Source organism: Oryctolagus cuniculus, chromosome 15 (genome assembly GCF_051225735.1).
Source record: "Oryctolagus cuniculus isolate XC-2025 breed Fujian yellow rabbit chromosome 15, ASM5122573v1, whole genome shotgun sequence".
Classification (NCBI taxonomy): domain Eukaryota; kingdom Metazoa; phylum Chordata; class Mammalia; order Lagomorpha; family Leporidae; genus Oryctolagus; species Oryctolagus cuniculus.
In genome coordinates, this window is record NC_142881.1 from 91,308,948 (window position 1) to 91,329,940 (window position 20,993).

Genomic DNA, 20,993 nt, shown 5'->3' on the forward strand with positions numbered 1-20,993 from the left:
GGTCTTACACCACCACGGCAATATTACACTCATCACAATTGTTTAATTCAAAAAGCCTGTGACTAGTTGTAATGAATTAAATATGAAAGGAAAGCTTCTATGGTTGTGAGAAATACATCCTTGCTTCTATGGAAGACATCCAAGAATAAAGACTTCCTCCTCTTTTTGTGGATTTTATCTGACCTGAATGTAAAACCTAAAAACATGTGAAGAAATAAGTCTTGCTCTAGGGTGAAGCAAAAAATAGAAAGTAAACAGGAGTAAGCGACATTGAACCGAAGGATATTTGGAGGCAGCCCAACATTTTGTCTTCTTCCTATTCTGAAGTAACAGAAATCCTTATTTTATAAAGAAGTTTGAATCATTTTCTTTTTATTTGTTGCCAGGACAATAATAACTCCTAACAGTTACCCTGTGGCCACTTAGTTTTATCTCATGCTTTCTAGAGTAGGACAGCATTCGTATGAGGGCGTTGGGAAATTGGCAGATGCAAAAGGAATAAATGGCAGCAGAAAAGCAAAGCAAACCATCTCCTTCATGATCTCCTTTTATGTAGACTTTCTTAGCTCAATATGCCCAAAAGCCAGCCATGTGTTTCAAATTGGTTTTTCTCAATGCTAACAACAAAATCTGAATGTAAGAGCATGCACTGTGGCACAGTAGATTGAGCTACTTCTTGGCAATACCAACATTACATATGAACACTGGCTAGAGTCCTGGCTGCCCCATTTCCAATCCAGCCCCCTGATAATGTTCCTGAAAAAGAAGCAGAAGGTGGTCTAAGTGCCTCAGCCCCACCACCAACTTGGGAGACCCAGATGGAGTTCCAGGCTCCTGATTTTGGCCTGCCCATCCCCAGCTGCTATGTCCATCTGGGTGTGAACCAGTGGATGGAAGATTAATATATTTTTCTCTCTCTTTCTCTGTAACTCTGCCTTTTAAATAAATAAATCTTTAAAAAAGTGTTGCTCCAAACTTTTATTTTAATAGATAGGGTTTATTTAGCTTTATAAAATTTTGAAGTCCTTTGTATAGATGTAAATTTGAATGCATTAGAAGTTCAATGTGGATTTTAAGTTTTAAATCTTGTTGCAGACCTTGTTACAATGTAGATTTTAAGTTTTAAATATTGTTAAAGATCTTGTAACAAGATCTAATCTTGTTACAATGTCTTATGGAATGGCCAGCGCCACAGCTCACTAGGCTAATCCTCCACCTGGGGCGCCGGCACCCCAGGTTCTAGTCCCTGTTGGGGTGCCGGATTCTGTCCTGGTTGCTCCTCTTCCAGTCCAGCTCTCTGCTGTGGCCTGGGAAAGCAGTGGAGGATGGCCCCACCCGCATGGGAGACCAGGAAGAAGCACCTGGCTTCTGGCTTTGGATCAGTGCAGCACGCCCCGTGGTGGCCATTTTGGGGGTGAACCAATGAAAAAAGGAATACCTTTCTCTCTCTCTCTCTGACTAACTCTGCCTGTCAAAAAATTAAAAAAAAATGTCTTCTGGCCGGCGCCGTGGCTCACTAGGCTAATCCTCCGCCTAGCGGCGCCGGCACACCGGGTTCTAGTCCCAGTCGGGGCACCGGAGTCTGTCCCGGTTGCCCCTCTTCCAGGCCAGCCCTCTGCTGTGGCCAGGGAGTGCAGTGGAGGATGGCCCAGGTGCTTGGGCCCTGCACCCCATGGGAGACCAGGAAAAGCACCTGGCTCCTGGCTCCTGCCATCGGATCAGCGCGGTGCGCCGGCTGCAGCGCACCGGCCGCGGCGGCCATTGGAGGGTGAACCAACGGCAAAGGAAGACCTTTCTCTCTCTCTCTCTCTCTCACTGTCCACTCTGCCTGTCAGAAAAAAAAAAAAAAAAAAAAAACAACACAGGTCCCTCACCATAAAAGCAAGTAAAGCTGGAGATTATTTCTCTCCTGTCACAGAGGGAGTCAGATTCCAGAACAGTGACATGGAAGCAGTGATACTAAGAAAGTCAGCTTCTGATTATACTTCTATCAGCATTAGTAGAAAGGAAGACAAAGGCACCCAAGCCTGAGAGAAGCCCTGAAAAGGTGCCCAGGGCCTCTGCCACTGCAGTCCTGGAGAAAACCACAGGAGAGCAGAGCCCCAGCAAGACCAAGGCTCTTCTGGAATAAGGGTCCATAAAACAGAGAACAGCACCAGCTCCAAGTAGTGAAACACAAGCTCCATGAAGGCAAGACTTTTGGAAGTGTGCCTTCCTGTTCTCAATACCAAGAACAGTACAGGGCACATAGTGAGAAACCAATATTCATATGCTGAAAGAATAAAGAAATACCCAGTAGGGCACAAAGGCCACTTCCACAGAACTGGGGCCAGCTCTTTCCCTATCACAGGATCCCAGAGAAGAGAGAGGCCACTGTACATTCTAGAACACACAAGGATGACCACACTGTCCGATGACACGAATTAGGTATTAAAGGGTAAGGAAGATTGAGACCAGCCAAGAGAGGTTCTCATTTCAGATTGAACATTCACAAATATGCTGGACAACTAAATAAGGGGAATGGCATCAGTAAATTGTAGCATATTGATAGACTGTACTACTTCATAGCAGCAAAAGGCTAAACTAATGATACATAAAACAACATGGGTAATCTTTCATGCATTATGTTGTGCAAAATAAGACAAAACAAGGTACATGATGTACACACGTGCATATGAGAGTCAAGAATATGCAAAACAAGGGGATGGCACTGTGGCATATTGGTAAAGCTGCTGCCTGCAGTGCTGGCATCCCACATGAGCACTGATTTGAGTCCTGGATGCTTCACTTTTGATCTGTCTCTCTGTTATGGCCTGGGAAAGCAGTAAAAGATGGCCCAAGTCCTTGGGCTCCTGCACTGATGTGGGAGACCCGGAAGAAGCTCCTTGCTCCTAGCTTTGGATTGGCACAGTTCTGGCCATTGAGGCCATCTGGGGAGTGAACCAATGAATGCAAGACACCTCTCTCTCTCTCTCTCTCTCTCTCTCTCTCCCCTCTCTCACTTGCTCTCACTCTCTCTTTCTCCCTCTGCCTCTCATAACTCTGCCTTTCAAATAAAGAAACCTTAAAAGAAAAGAATATGCAAAACGAACCAAAACAATAGAAGTCAGATCCAGGGCTACATGGCAGGAGTAGCTGGAGGGAATTATGACCAGGAAGGAATACAGAGAGCTTTCTGGGATGATGGAAAGATTCAGATCTCTTTTTTTTTTTTTTTTTGGTGGTGCAACGAATGCAATTTAAGTGAATTCAACATTTAAAACTTTTCTGGGCCAGCCTAGTAGCATTACAGTGTTTAGAATATGGTAGATACAGGGCGTGCTATGAAGTCACAACATTGGGCTAATGAGGTGATCGTTTTAGGAGGGTGTCCTTCCCAGAGAGTCCCTTTTTTATTCACAGGGTAATGGGAGGGGATTCTGAAAGGACACCAAATGCATCCCAGACAGAATCCATATCCTTTTAAACACCATGAAAGCATCTACCTAAAGATATGTAGCAAGCCAAAAGCAGCAGGCCAAGTACTGTTAGCCACATTGCTTTATTTTTTTATTTTTTATTTATTTTATTTTATTTTTTTGACAGGCAGAGTGGACAGTGAGAGAGAGAGACAGAGAGAAAGGTCTTCCTTTGCCGTTGGTTCACCCTCCAATGGCCACCACGGCTGGCGCACCATGCTGATCTGAAGCCAGGAGCCAGGTACTTATCCTGGTCTCCCATGGGGTGCAGGGCCCAAGCACTTGGGCCGTCCTCCACAGCAGAGAGCTGGCCTGGAAGAGGGGCAACAGGGACAGAATCCAGCGCCCTGACCGGGACTAGAACCCGGTGTGCCGGCGCCACAAGGCGGAGGATTAGCCTAGTGAGCCGCGGCACCGGCCCGTCACATTGCTTTATAAAGCCCTTAAAAATATGCAACAGGTCCAAGATTTACAATCTTCCACATAGGACAAGCACCACAAAGAAACGTGGTGGGTTACACAAATGGCTTGATAAAATGTTAAGCGATGTACATCCAGCAGAGTTCTTGTAAAGTGTGATTAGTACAAATTTTAAAGTAGATTATATTTCAGATATATACCTTCATTTCCCTTGAGGGAAGTGATTCCAGTATTTCATTTAGTAGCTGAAGTGGGTCTGAGAGTATAAAAGTCAGTCTGTCAGAGGGCATTGCTTTCACCTCCAACTCACTTTTGCCAGCGTAGATAACATACTTTGTCTCCCACTGTGTGGCCCTTTGATTACTGATGGTGGGCACTTGGTTTTCCTACCTGTTGAACAATTCTCCTTGTATCCAACCCAGTTTAGACCATAACTGTGACAGGACTTTACAAAGTAAACTCAACAAGAGAAAACCCTTTTAACTGGACCAAAGAGTTTATTCAGTCCAGTAAGCATTTTTTTTTTTTTTTTGACAGGCAGAGTGGACAGTGAGAGAGAGAGACAGAGAGAAAGGTCTTCCTTTGCCGTTGGTTCACCCTCCAATTGCCGCTGTGGCTGGCGCACTGCGGCTAGCGCACCGCACTGATCCGATGGCAGGAGCCAGGTACTTATCCTGGTCTCCCATGGGGTGCAGGGCCCAAGCACTTGGGCCGTCCTCCACAGCAGAGAGCTGGCCTGGAAGAGGGGCAACCAGGACAGAATCCGGCGCCCTGACCGGGACTAGAATCCGGTGTGCCGGCGCTGCAAGGCGGAGGATTAGCCTGTTGAGCCACAGCGCCAGCCTCCAGTAAGCAATTTAACAAGTATCAGTTTGATAGTTTTGCTCTGTGGAATGCGCTAACATCACTTGTAATAAAACCTTTTTTATTTCAAAGCATTTCAATGCAGATTATACCAGGGACAGTCTATAGTGTAGCCTGATTAATCATCTGCATAACATAACTGAGCCACCACTGAATGTTAAAAAAAAAAAGGGAAGTTAAAGAACTAATTCAAAAGTTATGTGCTTAATTTCAAAATTTTCCCCATTCCAAGTGTAGAGACCTTGGCTAATACTGTGGGGGGACAGCTTAGAACAGAGTGGTGAGAAACAATGAAGGCATAATAGTTCCTGACCACTTAACATTCTGTCAGGTTTTCCCAAACTTAAAACATGTTTGCTCCAGTGTTTTAAAAATGAAAGCAGTTTCATGTAGCTATAGTACTGATCCAAAATTAAAAATTCCCTTTTTAAAATACTTTTGAGTACTTGCTGGTGGGATCCTTTTAACGACTGAAACTAACTTTCAAGTAGCCAGAAGGCAGAAGAACTTCTGCCTAATGAAAGCTACAGGTACTATGCCCTCATCACTTTTAACAAGAGACTGAGTGACTGCACACATCAATAGCAGCTTTCACAGAATAACCAGCTTTCTGTGGGAAGTGGAAAATATGCACCCAAATGGGAACGAAACAAACTACCATCCACAAACAGAATCAGGTGGTGCAAATTCACACATGGATTCTAACTTCAAAACCAAAGCAGTAGGACTATTTTTAGTCACATACACAGCCAGCCTGTTTGTCCAGTGCTTTGCCTGTACATGCTACTTTGTTCACAAGTGACATCTCTGTATACATATCCTGCCAAAACTTACAGGGATTCAAGGCTTACAGCCATCTCAATTCTTCAAGTGATGTAAATATTACCAAAAAGCTAAACTTAATAAAATATGCTATGCTTGGTTTTGAACCAGAACAAGTTTTATTTTTACTTGGCATTCAGATGGCTATTAGGCAAAACTAATCCTGATAGTTTCCTTTTGTTTTGAATAATATTGATGGGGGCTGCGACTAATATTTTCACATAAAATGTGAAATAGTTGGCCCTGTCTTGAGTGAAACTCACTGGGATAATCGTGTATGCTGAGCAGGAAGAGAAAGGACAAGGCAATGAGCACATGCATTCCAGTGAAGGGGGACATGAGGTGGATGTGCAACACAGAAGAGATTAAATCTATTCAGAACTGCTAAGCAGCCTCCTGTACCACTTAAGTCCAGTAGTTCTAAGAAAATACAGATATGGTAGAAAAAGTAAGAAAATTTTCACCACAAAACCAATAGTTACTACTCACAGAGAAAGTTACACACAAAATAGACCTCTCAATACAGTGTTCACACTTCCTCCTAGTCAACTGACTCAACCCCTGGGGCCGAGACGGAGGAAGGGGGCTTCTGGGCAGCGCTCAGCTCACTCACTGCCTCGGGCGCAGCCTCCAGCGGTACCCCCAGGGCTCTGTTGCAGGAAGTATACAGCTCTCTGGGAGAATCTGGGCCGGGGCCGCTGGAGGGCTGCATCACAGGCATGGGCAACTCCCTGTCTGGAACTTTGACAGAGACCTGCTCTTTGAGGACTTCCACCTTCTTGTTGAGCTCATTTCTTTCTGTCTGAAGAGCCCTGCACAACTTCTCTAATCGTTCCAGTTTTATTTGAAAGGACTTGTATTCTTTATCACGGACAGTTTTCTCTCCAGCCATCTGCAGAAGTGCTTTGTTATTATTTTCCCACTTGGTACGCCATATTATTGTTTCTTTTTCCAGTTTTTTAAATTTTCTTTGTCATCTTTTCCATTTCTTGTCTGAAGGTTGTAAACAGTTCATTGCTTTTTGCCATAGTAGTCTTGGAATTCTTCAAACTTATCCATATAAAGAGAAAGCTGCTGTTTCAGTTGTACTTCTTGCTGTTTCATTTGTTCATATTTGTGCCTTGACTCTGTTGCTTCTTTTAATAAAAACTCTCTCTCTCTGATGCTTTTCATCAGCTTCTTTTATCAGCTGTGTCGTCTGCTGCAGTCTGGCACCCGCTAGCTGCTGTTGCAATTCCTTGTGTTTGAACACTTTATCAATATGCTCTTCCCTCAGTGCATACCGTTCAATGAGCTTCTTCAGCTTCTCTCCCAGTTCAATATTCTCCTGTCGGAGTTTGACGTTGTGTATGTCATGTTGTTCCAGCTGGGCTTGGATTTCATTTAAAGTCATCTGGAAATGCGCAGCTGCTTCTTTACACCGTTCCTCTTCCTCTCGTGCCTGCTGCACATTTTCCTCCTTTAACGTTTTATTGTGACACTGAAGTTCCCTGCAAAGAGATTCTAGCTTGCTTCTTGCCAAGATAGCCTTGCTGTGTTCACTTTGCAAGTGAACTTTTTCTTTCACAATCTGGGCTTGCTTCTTCTGCAGAATCTTCATTTGCTTCTGAACATTCCTGCTCTCTTCCAGAAGATCAGCATATTTCTTACAGAGAGCTGCCAACTTCTCTTCTGGGGCTGAAAGGGTGTTTAGGGCTTGCATCAGTAATAAAACTTCTTTTCCTAAGGTTTTTTCTTTGTTCCTGTTGCACTCTGAATCTTGCTGACCATCAGGGGGATCTGTTCGAGCTTCTCGCCCAGGAATTTCCTCTCTTGACTCTTGTGTGCAGTAGGCTGGGCCCACCAAATTCCTGTTCTTTGTTATAAAGTCACTGCCTTCATCCTCTTCCAATGAATGTTTGTTACTTGTGCCACCACAATTTGAGTCTTGATGTTGAAGAATATCATTTGACTGAGAGTTACACAACATATCTGCTTTCACCCCTAGCCCACAAATTCCAGCTTCTTCCATTGTGCCAATTTCAAACTTCTGTCGTGGGCCGCGTCGCCGTCCACCCCGGCTGGCCTCAATAGCCTCCTCGGCGCCGCTGCCTCTTCCCCGCGCTGCCTCCTCTACCCGCGTCGGCATGAGGTGACGGCAGCAGATCTTGATCTGAGTGGTAGCTACACAGGTGTGTGCTTGTTTAAATTTGCATATCAAGCCATTTCATACTTTAAAAAGCCGAAAGGATGAAAAACCGATGCTCAAGAGTCAGAATTTTGTAAAAATACTGTTCTAAAAATATTTCACATATGGGTCTTGGGATATAGTTACTGCATGTGATGCTGGCTTCCCATTTAGGGGCTGGTTCGAGTCCCAAGTGCTCCACTTATAATCCAGCTCCCTAATAATATCTCTGGGAAAGCAATGGAAGATGGTCCAAGTGCTTGGCCCTGTTACACATGTGGGAGACCCAGAAGAAGCTCCTGGCTTCTGTTGTTGGATGGCCAAACACAACAGTGGCCATTTGGGGAGTGAACCAACAGATGGAAGATTTCTCTCTATCCTCTCTCTGTGTAACTCTGTCTTTCAAATAAACAAAATTAAAAAAAAATTTTTTAAAGATTTATCTCATTTATTTGAAAGACAGAGTTAGAGAGGGGGAAAGATAGAGATCTTCCATCTGTTGGTTTACTCACCAAATGGTTTCAATGGCTGGGGCTGGGCCATGCAAAAGCCAGGAGCCAGGAGGTTTATCTGGAGTTTCTCAAGTAGGTACAGGGGCTAAAGGCCTTGGGCCATCTTCCATTGCTTTCCCAGACACATTAGCAGGGAGCTGGATCAGAAGTGGAACAGCCAGGATTTGAACTCGTGCCCATATGGGATGCCAGCATCACAGGTGACTGCTTAACCCATTACCTGGGCCCATAAAATAAATCTTTTTATTTTTTTTGACAGGCAGAGTTAGTGAGAGAGAGAGACATAGACAATGAGAGAGAGACAGAGAGAAAGGTCTTCTTTCCGTTGGTTCATTCCCCTAATGGCTGCACTGATCCGAAGCCAGGAGCTGGGTGCTTCCTCCTGGTCTCCCAAGCGAGTGCAGGGACCCAAGCACTTGGGCCATCCTCCACTGCCCTCCCGGGCCACAGCAGAGAGCTCGATTGGAAGAGGAGCGACAGGGACTAGTACCCGGCCCCCCAACCGGGACTAGAACCTGGGTTGCTGGCGCCGCAGGTGGAGGATTAACCAAGTGAGCCACGGTGCCGGCCTAACATAAATCTTAAAAAAATGAAATTAACTCACACAGAAGTAAATGCTAATATTTTGCAGGAGCAAGAATTGTTTCTTTTCCTTGGTTTCTTGGAGCCAAGATCCTCCAACTCTTACTCTAACAGGACAGATGGACTCAAGCAAAGGGCCAAGATCTGGTAAAATCAAGAATGTTCAAAATCCAGAGATGTGCAGCCCAAGTACTAGGCTTGGTTGGAGGCTGCCTGGAATGTCTATTCCCTGCCAGTAAATTTCTTTAGAAGCAGAGAGGGCTCTTGGTCCTGCCATGGCCCCAACCAGTTCTGAGGCTCTTTGAAGCAGCCTCTCAGTTAAATTCTGCCTCCAAAGCATTCAGCCAGACTCCAGGAACTGCCATGAAGAATGACATAGAATCCCAACTGTCTTCCTGACAAGCCTGGCAGAGACTGAGCCAGGTCAGTTCTGGGCCAAGGCAAAGATTTCAGTGCAAACAGCACCCTACCTGCAAGAGGAAGGGAGGCACCTAGACTCTCACAGATGTCGAGGGTCACTTCATCTCACAAATCTGGGGTCAGATCCTAGGCAAAAAGCTTGCTTCTGTGTAAAACTATTCAGTCCCCAGCTTAGTAGCAGGCCAGCATGTGAAGCCGCCACTGCCTTAAACATCTGCAAACAACTATCTTTAACTATATTCACAGTTTTAAGTGGACAGAACTGCCACTCAGGAGTTCCTAGGATCCTCAAGGTAATTTAGACCATCTGATACCTTCGTGAGGGTGAGGAGATGAGGCTGCCTCTGGAGCCTCACATGTCAGGCTACAAATGCCCAGAACATGGCATAGCAGACACTCTCTTTGCCAGGGCAACAGAGCTTCTCCCCCAGTGCCCTTCCAGGCACATAATCCTTCCAGAGAACAACAAACTGAACTCTCAGGGAAGGATGCATGGTGAGATGCCTACACATTTGCTGGCCCAGGACTGATAGAGCCAAGAGAAAGCTAATTAGGTTAGGTCAGGTTAAATTTAGATAGAAAGTGAAGGCAGGTGGCTACATGATGGGGAGAATGGACGTTGGAGACTGCAGGCCACAAAGGTGGGCTTTGCACAAAGGAAACCTTAGACTAACTGCAGGGCACAAGTCATAGGCAAACAAAGGCTTGTGTTTAGAAAGCACCCTTTGCTTCACAAATTGGAAACCAAATGGTAAAAGCCTGGGAACTAATGAGATAAAGGATAATAGCTTGAGACTGTGTATTAATAAGACAACTACACCTGTAATTATACTTTAGAAGAGTTAAGGGGTTAGATTTTAACAAGCTCAGAGCTATAAATAACAGAGGGGTGTAAATTTGCAACACAAAGCAATGAAAAAGGAAGGCTTCTGGGCAGGCTTCTATCTAAATGGACAGAGTAAGATAAACAGGATGAGTGTGTTTGCAGTGGAATGATCCTTAAATAAAGTTTCTTAAAAATATCTAAACTCTCCCACAACAGAAAGAATAGAAGCCTTCTGATTTCCCCCTCCTCAGGGAATCCCTCAGGGGATCCCTCCTGCCAAGCCACTGTGCTTTTTCTCATTCTCTCTTTCAGTTTCAATAAAATCTTGCTCTTCATTCACCCTTCTGTGTCCATCTTTCATGTTTGTTGACATAAGACAATTAACCTGGGTGCTAAAGACAACTAGGATACAAATGTCTGTATCAGGACCACATGGAAGTGTGATGGGAATGCAGGTTGGGAGTCAGGAACCTAATCTTCCTCCAAGGAAGCCTGCTTGTGCCTTAGAGTCTGCAGACAGGAAATGGGTCATGGCTCTCCAAGCCCACAATAGGAGCCCTTTACTTCCAGATCTGGGCCCCAGATGAATGTTGGGGGGGGGGCCTTCATGTGTTTGTGAGTTGAATGGCCCCAGGGGTATCTGAGCTTTCAGGTGGGGGAGTAGGGTGATGTCCCTTGCTCTTAGCTCAAGAACTCTTAGCCCAGAGAGCCATCACACTAAAAAGACTATCCTCACCACTCCATCTGAGCACGGCAGGCTTCAGGTGGCTCTTCTTTAATTAATGGAATCTCTGGCTCTGCAGGAAGCTTCATCCCACAATGAATACCATTCCTGCTAGGAATAATCCTGCTGTGTTGTATTCAGAGAGCCAGGATTCATTTCCAGTCTAGTGGTTGTGGGCAGGTGGGAGATTTATATAATGTGATTTGCATTAGCTGCAGCTGAAACATGACCACATCAACTCTAGTTGCCACCTTGGGGCTAACCCTTTGCTCTTCTACTGACAAGAAGACTCTAGGGTAACTGAAAGGAGGGCAGAAGTTCTGGTTCCTGTCCTCACTGAGCTTAAACTATAGCTTTAAGGACCAGAATTCCTATGCAACCTCCAGAACCTCCTCCTCTATCCCACATACTGTGCACTGGGAGCCTGGGCAAACTCAGCCCATCTTAGCCATTGGGAGCCTCTGCATGTCTACAGGACTGAGGCCCTGTCCAAGCCTTCGGTAGGTGCTGTTTGCTGTCTGTAGCCAGCTATACCTCACTCTTTACTTTAGAGGAGTCTACACCTGAGTTTTCCCCCATAACTATTGTGTGGATACGACCCAAGCCCGTTTCACCACAGGGCATCTCAGCTCTCAGGCCACTCCACACTAGGGAAAAGGGGGGCATCAGTCTGATGCAAAATCCTTCTGTCCCAGCTCTGCCTGTTTCGTCCCATTATGCAAATCTGCTCTCTACATTGGGGAAATTCTGGCAACACTATATGATGGAACAGAGATACAAGCCTCCGACATTTTAGCTCCTGCCTGAAAGTAGATAAAATTCCATTTTACCCCTAATCCCTGCCTTCTTTCAAGAGACCAGCTCAGCTCCCTGCCCTGTATTGTTCCCCACTCCTGCATTCTTTTCCAAGTTTGAAAGCCTGGGGAAAAATCTGTATGGAGAAACTCATCTCCACCTGCTGTCCCTCTCCCCCACTGGAATCTTAGCACAAAAGATACATAAGGCCCAGCTCAGTGGAGGATTGGGCCCTCTGCCACATGTTCAATCTGTATGCATGCTGTCTGTTGGCCACCCAGCTCTGCGGATTTATTTTTCCGGAATGACTTTGTTCTGGCTGCAAGCTCGTGTCCTGTCTCCTATCTGTTCTGATCCCTTTGCCTTACATTTGGTGCCCCATGTAAGGAGGGGCAGAGGAAATCAGACTCTCACCCATGGCAGTCCCTCAGAAACTGGCTGCTCCTTCATCCTCTGGGTAAGCATCATGATCCGTCCCCCCTCCTTCTGAAGTTTCTTCTTTCTGTGGCAAAGTGCCTTGGTCATTCATCTCCTCACCTCCACTTGCACTTTCTCCTCTCCCTGTAAATTCACAGCCAACGCCTTTTTGCAGATCTCATTGTTGCATGCTGCACTGGACCTCATTCTCAACCCATCAGATTGATAAGAGAGGTCTCTACAACCTCAAGCCCGCTGGGGCTGATGCTCATGGCTGGTTCATCCCTCCTTTTTAGGGTCTGTGTGTTCAGTCAGTTTTCCAGCCTCCTACATCTCCAAGAGGTGTGGGAAATACTCATCTATCACAGCTTAGACCTGGGACTCTGATCTAACTTCACTGAGGAGCCTTGCTTACATTTTCTGCCTACCTTATCAGGGTTGATGTGGTGCTCTGCACCTCCTGCAGAAAGCAGCCTAAGAAAGGACTGTGCCTATGGCTCATTTGAAATGTAGACTGATCTCAAATCCTGCCCCTCACCCTGGGTCTGGGCAGCTCAGCCCTGCTCTCTCTTTACCCTCCTGTTCTGCCCTCCCTAGAATAGAATCTTCTCTAACTAGCCACCTACTCTCCTTTTATGAACCGTAAAATACTAAAACCTAACATAATGGAGCCATATCTCACACTGCTACTCTATCTTACATACAAATTCACTCTCTCATGAAGACAAAAACCTCTGTTCCAGCCATCTCCAGTAATATATTTCACAGAGCTAGAAAAAAACAAGAACAAAACAAACAAACAAAAAGCAACTAAAGAACAGTGGTAAGTCCTAAGCAACTTTGCTCCAAAGAATGCTCCATGCCTACCCTTCTTTTCTTTTCCCCTGCCTTGTCTAGCGGCAGCCAAATCTTTTTGCCAGTATTTCATGGAGACAGAAGCTTGCCCACTCTCTTTCTCCATAATTGCCCTTTATTCTATCACCTATCAGATTCTCACCTCTTAGGAATCTCTCCATCCAGAGGGGTGCCCATCAGCTCTGATGGGTGCTTTCCCCCTGTAACCTAACATAATAGTGGACAATCTCCAGTGAGTAACTCATCCATGGCATTAGAAGATTTAATCAAATTTAGTACCTAACCTTAAATAAGAAGCTATTAGAATAGTACATCATAGCAACTTCATTATTCCAACTAAGATTACCTACTATAGTGAACCTATTAAAAACAGCATAATTGACACATAACATTGAAATCTTTTCCCCGGAAGCAGACCTAGACAAAGCTGTTTGTTTTCATTATTTCTCTTCTACATTGTACATGAGGTGTAGTCAGAGAAATTAATAAAAAGGAAATACTGGGTGAAAGGTCCAACTTTTAAGCAACAATACTGTCAATATATGTGGATGATGTCATTATCAACAGATAATCCAACATAATTCATATGTAACAGAAAATATTAAGAAAATATATGCCATCAACTGGTTTACTATTCACCAGCAAGAAATAAACAGAAAACAATTTGAAGGACAAAACAGAGACTCACAAACACATCCCTGTAAGAGAAATGAAAGATGAAATAGTCCATGGGATATCTTTAACTACATTCAGATAAACAGCTTTACAAACCCTCAGATGAGCTAACACCAGCAAGCCAAGACTGCGGGAAAGGCACGCATTCAGCAAGTATCTTGTAAACTGCAGCTCTCAGGAAGCAAGCTTGGGCTCACAGGTTCCAGCACGACCACAGACAGCTGAGGGCGCCCAGAAGCTGAGGTCCCCAGAGCAGGGACAGCGCCCCCTGCTGCCGGAGCACCCGGGCCGGAGAACATGGCGGCTTCAGTCTGAGCCCCACCTCCCCTGTTACCAGGCACCGCCCCAAGGAACCGCCCCAGCCTAGGGGATTCTGATTGGCTGCACCTTCTGTGACGTCGCGCGGCCGGCTGCGGCCACTGTCCAATCAGGCACGTCAGGGCGACCCTGCGGAGCCCCGCGGGATCTTTCTTTGTGGCAGCGCTGGGAGGGGTCCCCGGGGCTGCTGCTGAGCGGGCTCAGGTGCCTCAGGGGCTGCGCTGTGTGACCTTCCTGCACCGCAGGAGCCGCCCACGGACCCCAGAATGCCGCGGAAGCGAGGAAATGGTGAGTGTGGGGCCCACCGGGTGGGAGCTGCGCTGGTGGCCAGGACCCGGGCTTCTGCCCGTGAGGACTCCGCCCAGGGACCGCAGCCCCAGGTCTGCCCTGTTTGTGCAGTTAGGGCGGGCCGGTCCTCAGGGAGACTGTGGACTGCACTGTGGGGAGGAGCTGTGGTCTGCGGGTCCTCCTGCCCCTCTCTCTGCCCAGGGTGCCCGATTGCCCTGAGTTTCTAACTACACGGGGAGTGGAGTCTCAGGTACACCGCCGGGTTCTCTCAGAGTAGCTCTTCCTGGGGCACCGAGTCCTTCTCCTGTTACCTGAGCACAGCGTCCCACGCCGGGTGGGCGGTAGAAGCGGTTTGTTTGGCTCAAGGGTTTGGTCGGAGGTTGAGCGGCGCCTGGCGGTGTCCTCTTGTTGGCAGAGGCCTGAGGTGGCTCGGGGAAGAACACAGGGCGGGAGAGAGAGGCCAATCCGAAGTGGATTTTAAAAATGTTTTTACCAAAGTGAGCTTATGTTTACTTCCACTGTCTGCAAACTTTTTGAAGTACTTTGGCTTAGTATATTGGTTTCATGGTTTTCTAAAGCTTTCTGCATTTTCCTTCTCTCTCTCATAAATGTTAGGAAATATCAGGGCCAGTGAGGTGCAGTGGGTTAAGCCACCACCTGCAATGCTGGCATCCCATATCGGAGTGCTGGTTTGGATCTGGCTACTCTTCTTCCAGTCCATCTCCCTACTGATGCACCCAGGGAAGCAGCAGATGATGCTCTACGTACTTGGGCCCAGCCATCCATGTGGAAGATCTAGATGGAGTTCTAGGCTGCTGTTTTTGTCTGGCTCAGCCCTGGCCATTGTGGCCATCTGGGGAGTAAACCCCAGAGAGTAGATCTTTTTATTTCTCTCTCTGTCTCCAACTATTACTCTGCCTTTCAAAATAAATAAACATTTTTAAAAGATTAGAACATATGTATTGGTCTATTTTGTGTTGCTATAAAAATGTCATAAAATGGATAATTTTATAATGAAAAAATTATCTCTTGTAGTCTGGACTCTGGGAAGTCCAAGGCCAAGAAGACCCATCTGAAGAGGGCCAAATTCCTGCATCCTAACATGACAGTCGTCATTACATGATGAGAGAGTAAGAGAAAAATCTCATAGCCTCAGGCCCTTTCAGAACTGTTGTTAATCTGTTACTAAGAACTAAAATTATTGCCAAGGGGATCAAGTTCCCAACACATACTTTTGGGGAGTATATCAGAATCAGACTATATTTCAAATTCAATTAAATTTTTTGTTCCTATTCCAAACTATTTAGCTTACAAGTGGATTTTTATTATACTTACTCTATTTTATAGCTATAGAAATTAAATTGCATTTTTTCCTGGTTTTCCTTTCTATTGGTAATCTTGTCTATCACCCTTTATAATATTATTATTTTAAGATTTATTTATTTACTTAAAGATCACAGTTACACAGAGAGAGAAGGAGAGGCAGAAAGAGAAAGGTCTTCTATACGCTGGTTCACTCTCCAGTTGGCCACAACAGCCAGAGTTGTGCTGATCTGAAGCCAGGAGCCGGGAGCTTCTTCTGGGTCTCCCACGTGGGTGCAGGGATGCAAGGACTTGGGCTATCTTCTACTGCTTCCCAGGCTACAGCACAGAGCTATATCAGAAGTGGCGCAGCTGCGACTTGAACTGAAGCCCGTTTGGGATGCTGGCACTGCAGGTGGCGGCTTTACCTGCTATGCCACAGTGCCGGCCCCCTTTATATTATTTTTATATTACTCTTTAAATACTGCAAGATATTTAAAGATAGTTCAGGTATCTTGTAAGATAGTGTAATCAGCAAACAGATGATTTTACTTCTGTGCACTTCCATGTGGTTTTATTTCTTTTTCTTGCCTAATCATTCTAGCTAGAAATTTAAGTACTATATGCAATTGATATGAACAGAATGCATATCCTTGTCTTTTTAAGGCTTAGAGGAAAAGCTTTCAGATTTTCACTATGACTCTAGTGGTAGCTGCGGGGTTTTCATTTATGACCATCATTGTGTTCAGGTATACTTCTTGGACATCTGATTTTTTTAAAGATTTTATTTATTTATTTGAAAGGCAGAGTTACAGAGAGTCAGAGGCAGAGAGAGAGAGAGAGAGAGAGAGAGAGAGAGAGAGAGAGATGTCTTCCATCTGAGAGAGAGAGAGAGATGTCTTACATCTGGTAGTTCATATGGACCCTGGACACTTAATCTTGAGGGTTTTTTTATTCATGAAAATGTATTGAATTTCATCAAATGCTTTTTCTCCATCTGATGTGATGATCACATGTTTTTTTTTCCCCAGTTTTAAATTTTAGAATTTGATATTTTTAAACATTTTTTCTTGTTCCCTTCATATGTAGATATTATTTACATATACATATATGCTTTTGTCCTTTGTTCTGTTAATGTGATGAAGCATTATTGAGTTGTATATATTTAACCATGCTTCCATTTTACCACTCAATTGTGGTAAATGATCTTTTTGGTTTTGTATATATAAGGTTATGTTTTCAGCACACAGAAAATTTCATCTCTTCATTTCTATTTGCAAGTCTTTATATCTTTTTCTTCCCTAACTGCTTGGACTGGAGGTCATGTAACTAGATGCAGTAGAAGTGGGGAGAGTGGGTATCTTTATCTTGTTTTTGAATTTTGAGAAAATTTTCAACTTTTCATTGACTATGGTGTTAGCTCTGAGCTTGTTAATGGCATTTATTGTGTTGAGATATATTTCTTCTATACCAAATTTCTTGAAAGTATTTTTTTCATCATGGATATGTGGTTGAACTTCGCCAGATGTGTTTTCTGCATCTCTGGGGATGTGCTATAGTTTTGTCCTTCATTATATTATTGTGTTGGGTCATATTTGTAGATGTTTGTAGATATTGTAGTTTGTAGATGTTGAACCATTTTTGCAACCTAGAGACAAATCCCACTTAATTGTAAATGATCCTTTTAATGTGCTCTTGAATACTGTTTGCTGGTATTTTCCTGAGCAGTTTTCCATCTGTTTACCTGAGATATTGGCCTGTTGTTTTCCTTTCTTTTAGTGTCTGCCTGATTTGACATCAGGGTGATGGTAGCCCTATAAAATGAGTATAGAGGTATCATTCCTTCAAGTATTAGAAGAGTTGCAGGATTAGTATCATGATGTTATTTAAATGTTTGATAGAAACCCCCTTGGCTGTGGCCTTTTCTTTAAGGGGAAACTGTGTGTTACTGACTCAGTCTTTTTACTCATTAAGATCTGTTGGTATCTGAGATTTCTTCAACTTTCAGTCTTGATGGGTTATATGTTTCTAGGAATTGATCCATTTCATATAGATTGTCAATAACTAAAAAATTTGTTACTTTTTTTTAAAAAACATGTATTTTTTTAAAAAGAGTTTTATTTATTTATTTGAAAGTCAGAGTTGCACAGAGAGAGAAAGTGAGGCAGACAGAGAGAGAGGTCTTCCATCCAATGGTTCACTCCCCAATTGGCCACAATGGCTGGAGCTGCACCAGTCTGAAGCCAGGAACCAGGAGCTTCTTCCTGGTCTCTCATGTGTGTGCAGGGGCTCAACCACTTGTACCATCTTCTTCTGCTTTCCCAGGCCATAGCAGAGAGCTGGATCAGAAGTAGCCCAGCCAGGACTCGAATCAGTGCCCATATGGGATGCAGGCACTGCAGGCAGTGGTTTACCTGCTATGCCACAGCACTGGCCCCTGTTACTTTTTTTTTTTTAAGATTTCTTTTTATTTATTTGAAAGGCAGAGTTATAGAGAGGCAGAGAGAGAGAGAGAGAGAGAGAGAGAGAGATCCATCCTCCATCTGCCAATTCTCTCCCTAAATGGCTGCCTTGGCCGGAGCTGGGCTGATCCAAAGTCAGGCACCTGGAGCTTCTAGTTCTCCCATATGGGTGCAGGGTCCCTAAGGACTTGGGCCATCCACTGCTTTTCCAGGCCATAGTAGAGAGCTGGATCAGAAGTGGAGCAGCTGGGACCCAAGTTGGCATCCATTTGGGATGTAGGCACTGCAGACCGTGGCCTCATCCTCTACACCACAGTGCTTGCTGACCCCTAGATTGTCAATGTTATTTTATTTTTTTTAAAGCTTTATTTTATTTATTTAGAAGACAGAGTTGCAGAGAGAGGTAGAGGCACTGAGAGAGAGAGGTCTTCCATCTACTGGTTCACTCCCCAGATGGCTGCAATGGCTGGAGCTGCGCTAATCTGAAGCCAGTAGCCAGGAGCTTCTTCTGGGTCTCCCACGTGGGTGCAGGGGCCAAAGGACTTGGGCCATCTTCTACTGCTTTCCCAGGCCATAGCAGAGAGCTGGATCGGAAGAATAGCAGCCGGGACTAGAACTGGCGCCCATATGGGATACCGGTGATTCAGGCCAGGGCTTTAACCCGCTGTGCCATGGCACCGGCCCTAAGATTTTATTTATTTGAGAGATAGTTACAGACAGAGAGAGGGAGACACAGAGAGTAAAGTCTTCCATCCACTGGTTCATTCTCCAAATGGCTACAATAGCCCTATCTGGGCTGATCTGAATCCAGGAGCAGGGAGCCAGGAGCTTCTGGGCTTCCTTGGGTGCAGGGGCCCAAGCACTTGGACCATCTTTAGCTACTTTCCTAGGCCATAGCAGAGAGCTGAATTGGAATAGTATCAGCTGGGACACGAACTGGTACCCATATAGGATGCTGGCACTATAGGCGGAAGCTTAGATCTGGCCTCCAGATCTTTTATGTTGGAGTGATGTTGTGCTATATTTTGCTGCATCCTATATGTGTTTTTTTTTTTTTAAAGATTTATTTATTTTTTTCTTGAGAGTCAGTGTTACACAGAGAGAGTAGAGGCAGAGAGAGAGTCTTCCATCCCAATTCACTCCCCATTTGGCCGCAACGGCCGGAACTGCTCCGATCTGAAGCCAGGAGCCAGAAGCTGCTTCCCGGTCTCCCACGCAGGTGCAGGGGCCCAAGGACTTGGGCCATTTTCTGCTCCTTTCCCAGGCCATAGCACAGAGCTGGATCGGAAGAGGAGCAGCTGGGACTAGAACTGGCACCCATATGGGATGCCAGTGCTTCAGGCCAGGGCATTAACCCACAATGCCACAGCGCCAGCCCCCATCCTCTATGTTTTTTAATGTTGTGTTTCTTTTTTATTTGTTTCAAGGTATTTTTAACTTCATTTTTAAGTTTTTTTTTGACCCAGTAGTTGTTAAGAGCATATTGCTTTATCCCACATATTTGTAAATTTTCTAATCCATCTGTATTGGTTTATACTTTCATATTACTGTGATTTGAAATGATATGTGACATAACTTTAGTCTTATTTTTTAAATTTATTTTGAAAGACAGAGTTTCAGAGAGAGGTAGAGACAGACAGAGATATCTTCCATCCACTGGTTCACTCCCCAGATGGCTGCAGTGGCTGGAACTGAGCCGATCCGAAGCCAGGAGCCAAGAGGCTCCTCCATGTCTCCCACATGGGTGCAGGGGCCCAAGGACTTGGGCCATCCTCCACTGCTATCCTAGGCCACAGCAGAGAGCCAGATCAGAAGAGGAGCAGCCGGGACTAGAACTGGCGCCCATATGGGATGTCGGTGCTTCAGGCCACGGCTTTAACCCGCTGTTGCACTGCACCTGCCCCTATTCTTATGTTTTTAAGACAAGCTTTGTGACCTAATGTGTGACCACATATATTCCATGTGCACCTTAGATGAATTTTCATTTTGTTGCTCTTGAACGGAGGTTTTGTATATTTCTGTTAGACCCATTTGTTCTCATGCATTGTTCAATTCAACTGTTTCTGTCTTTTCATTTTTCAATCTGTCAGTGTGCTTTAGAATGAATGAGTCTCTTGTATCCAACTTATAGTCGTATCTTAATTTTGTTTTATTCATTCATCCACTCCATGGATTTGTTTTGAGAATTTAACGCATTTACTTTCCAAATAATTATAAATGAAGATTTATTACTCAGGCCAGCGTTGTGGCCTGGTGGGTAAGGTGTCACCAATGATGCCAACATCCCATGTGGGTACCAGTTTGTGTCCTGGTTACCCCGCTTCCTAGCCAGCTCCCTACTTATAGTCTGGGAAAAGCAGTGGAAGATGGTCCAAGTGTTTGAACTCCTGCCACCTGCGTGGGAGACCTGGAAGAGGCTCCTGGCTCCTGGTTTTATCCTGGCCTAGCCCTGGGCCATTGTGGCTGTCTGGGGAGTGAACCAACAGATGGGAGACCTCTCTCTCTCAGTCTCTCCCTCTTTCTCTGTAAGTCTGACTTTAAAATAAATAAATCTTTAAAAAAGAGAACTGGTGGTTCACTAAAAAAAGGATTTATCACTAAGATTTTACTAATGTTTCTTGTTTTGTAAATTTATTCAACCTATTCTCATTTCTAACCTATGTCCTTTGTGACTGGACTACTTTGTATAGAATATTTTGAATATTTTTTAAAGATTTATTTATTTATTTGAAAGTCAGAGATATACAGAGAGAGGAGAGGCAGAGAGAGAGAGAGAGAGAGAGAGAGAGAGAGGGAGGGAGGTCCTCCATCTGATGGTTCACTCCCCAGTTGTCCGCAACAGCCAGAGCTGCACTGATCCGAAGCCAGGAACCAGGAGCTTTTTCTGGGTCTCCCAGATGGGTGCAGGGGCCCAAGGCCTTGGACCATCCTCCACTGCTTTCCCAGGCCATAGCAGAGAGCTGGATTGGAAGTGAAGCAGCCAGGTCTCCAACCAGCGCCCACATGGGATGCCGGCGCTTCAGGCCAGGGCATTAACCTATGTATCATAGCACCCGCCCCCTATTTTGAATATTTTTAAAAATGCT

At 44.9% G+C, this 20,993-nt stretch overlaps 2 pseudogenes across 2 annotated transcripts in view; one reads left to right on the top strand and one right to left on the bottom strand.

The window, feature by feature from the left end:
- Positions 1-5,466: 5,466 nt before the first annotated feature.
- On the bottom strand, positions 5,467-7,876 carry LOC149122184 (gamma-taxilin pseudogene; annotated as a pseudogene). Its single transcript, XR_016221383.1, has one exon. The product of XR_016221383.1 is annotated as a gamma-taxilin pseudogene (transcript).
- A 6,016-nt stretch (positions 7,877-13,892) lies between these two features.
- The window catches only part of LOC127484106 (BAG family molecular chaperone regulator 5-like), a 63,347-nt pseudogene continuing 56,246 nt past the window's right edge, over positions 13,893-20,993 (top strand). The window contains exons 1-2 of the transcript XR_016221331.1: positions 13,893-14,143; positions 15,179-15,273. The product of XR_016221331.1 is annotated as a BAG family molecular chaperone regulator 5-like (transcript). The remainder of the gene's footprint in view (positions 14,144-15,178; positions 15,274-20,993) is intronic.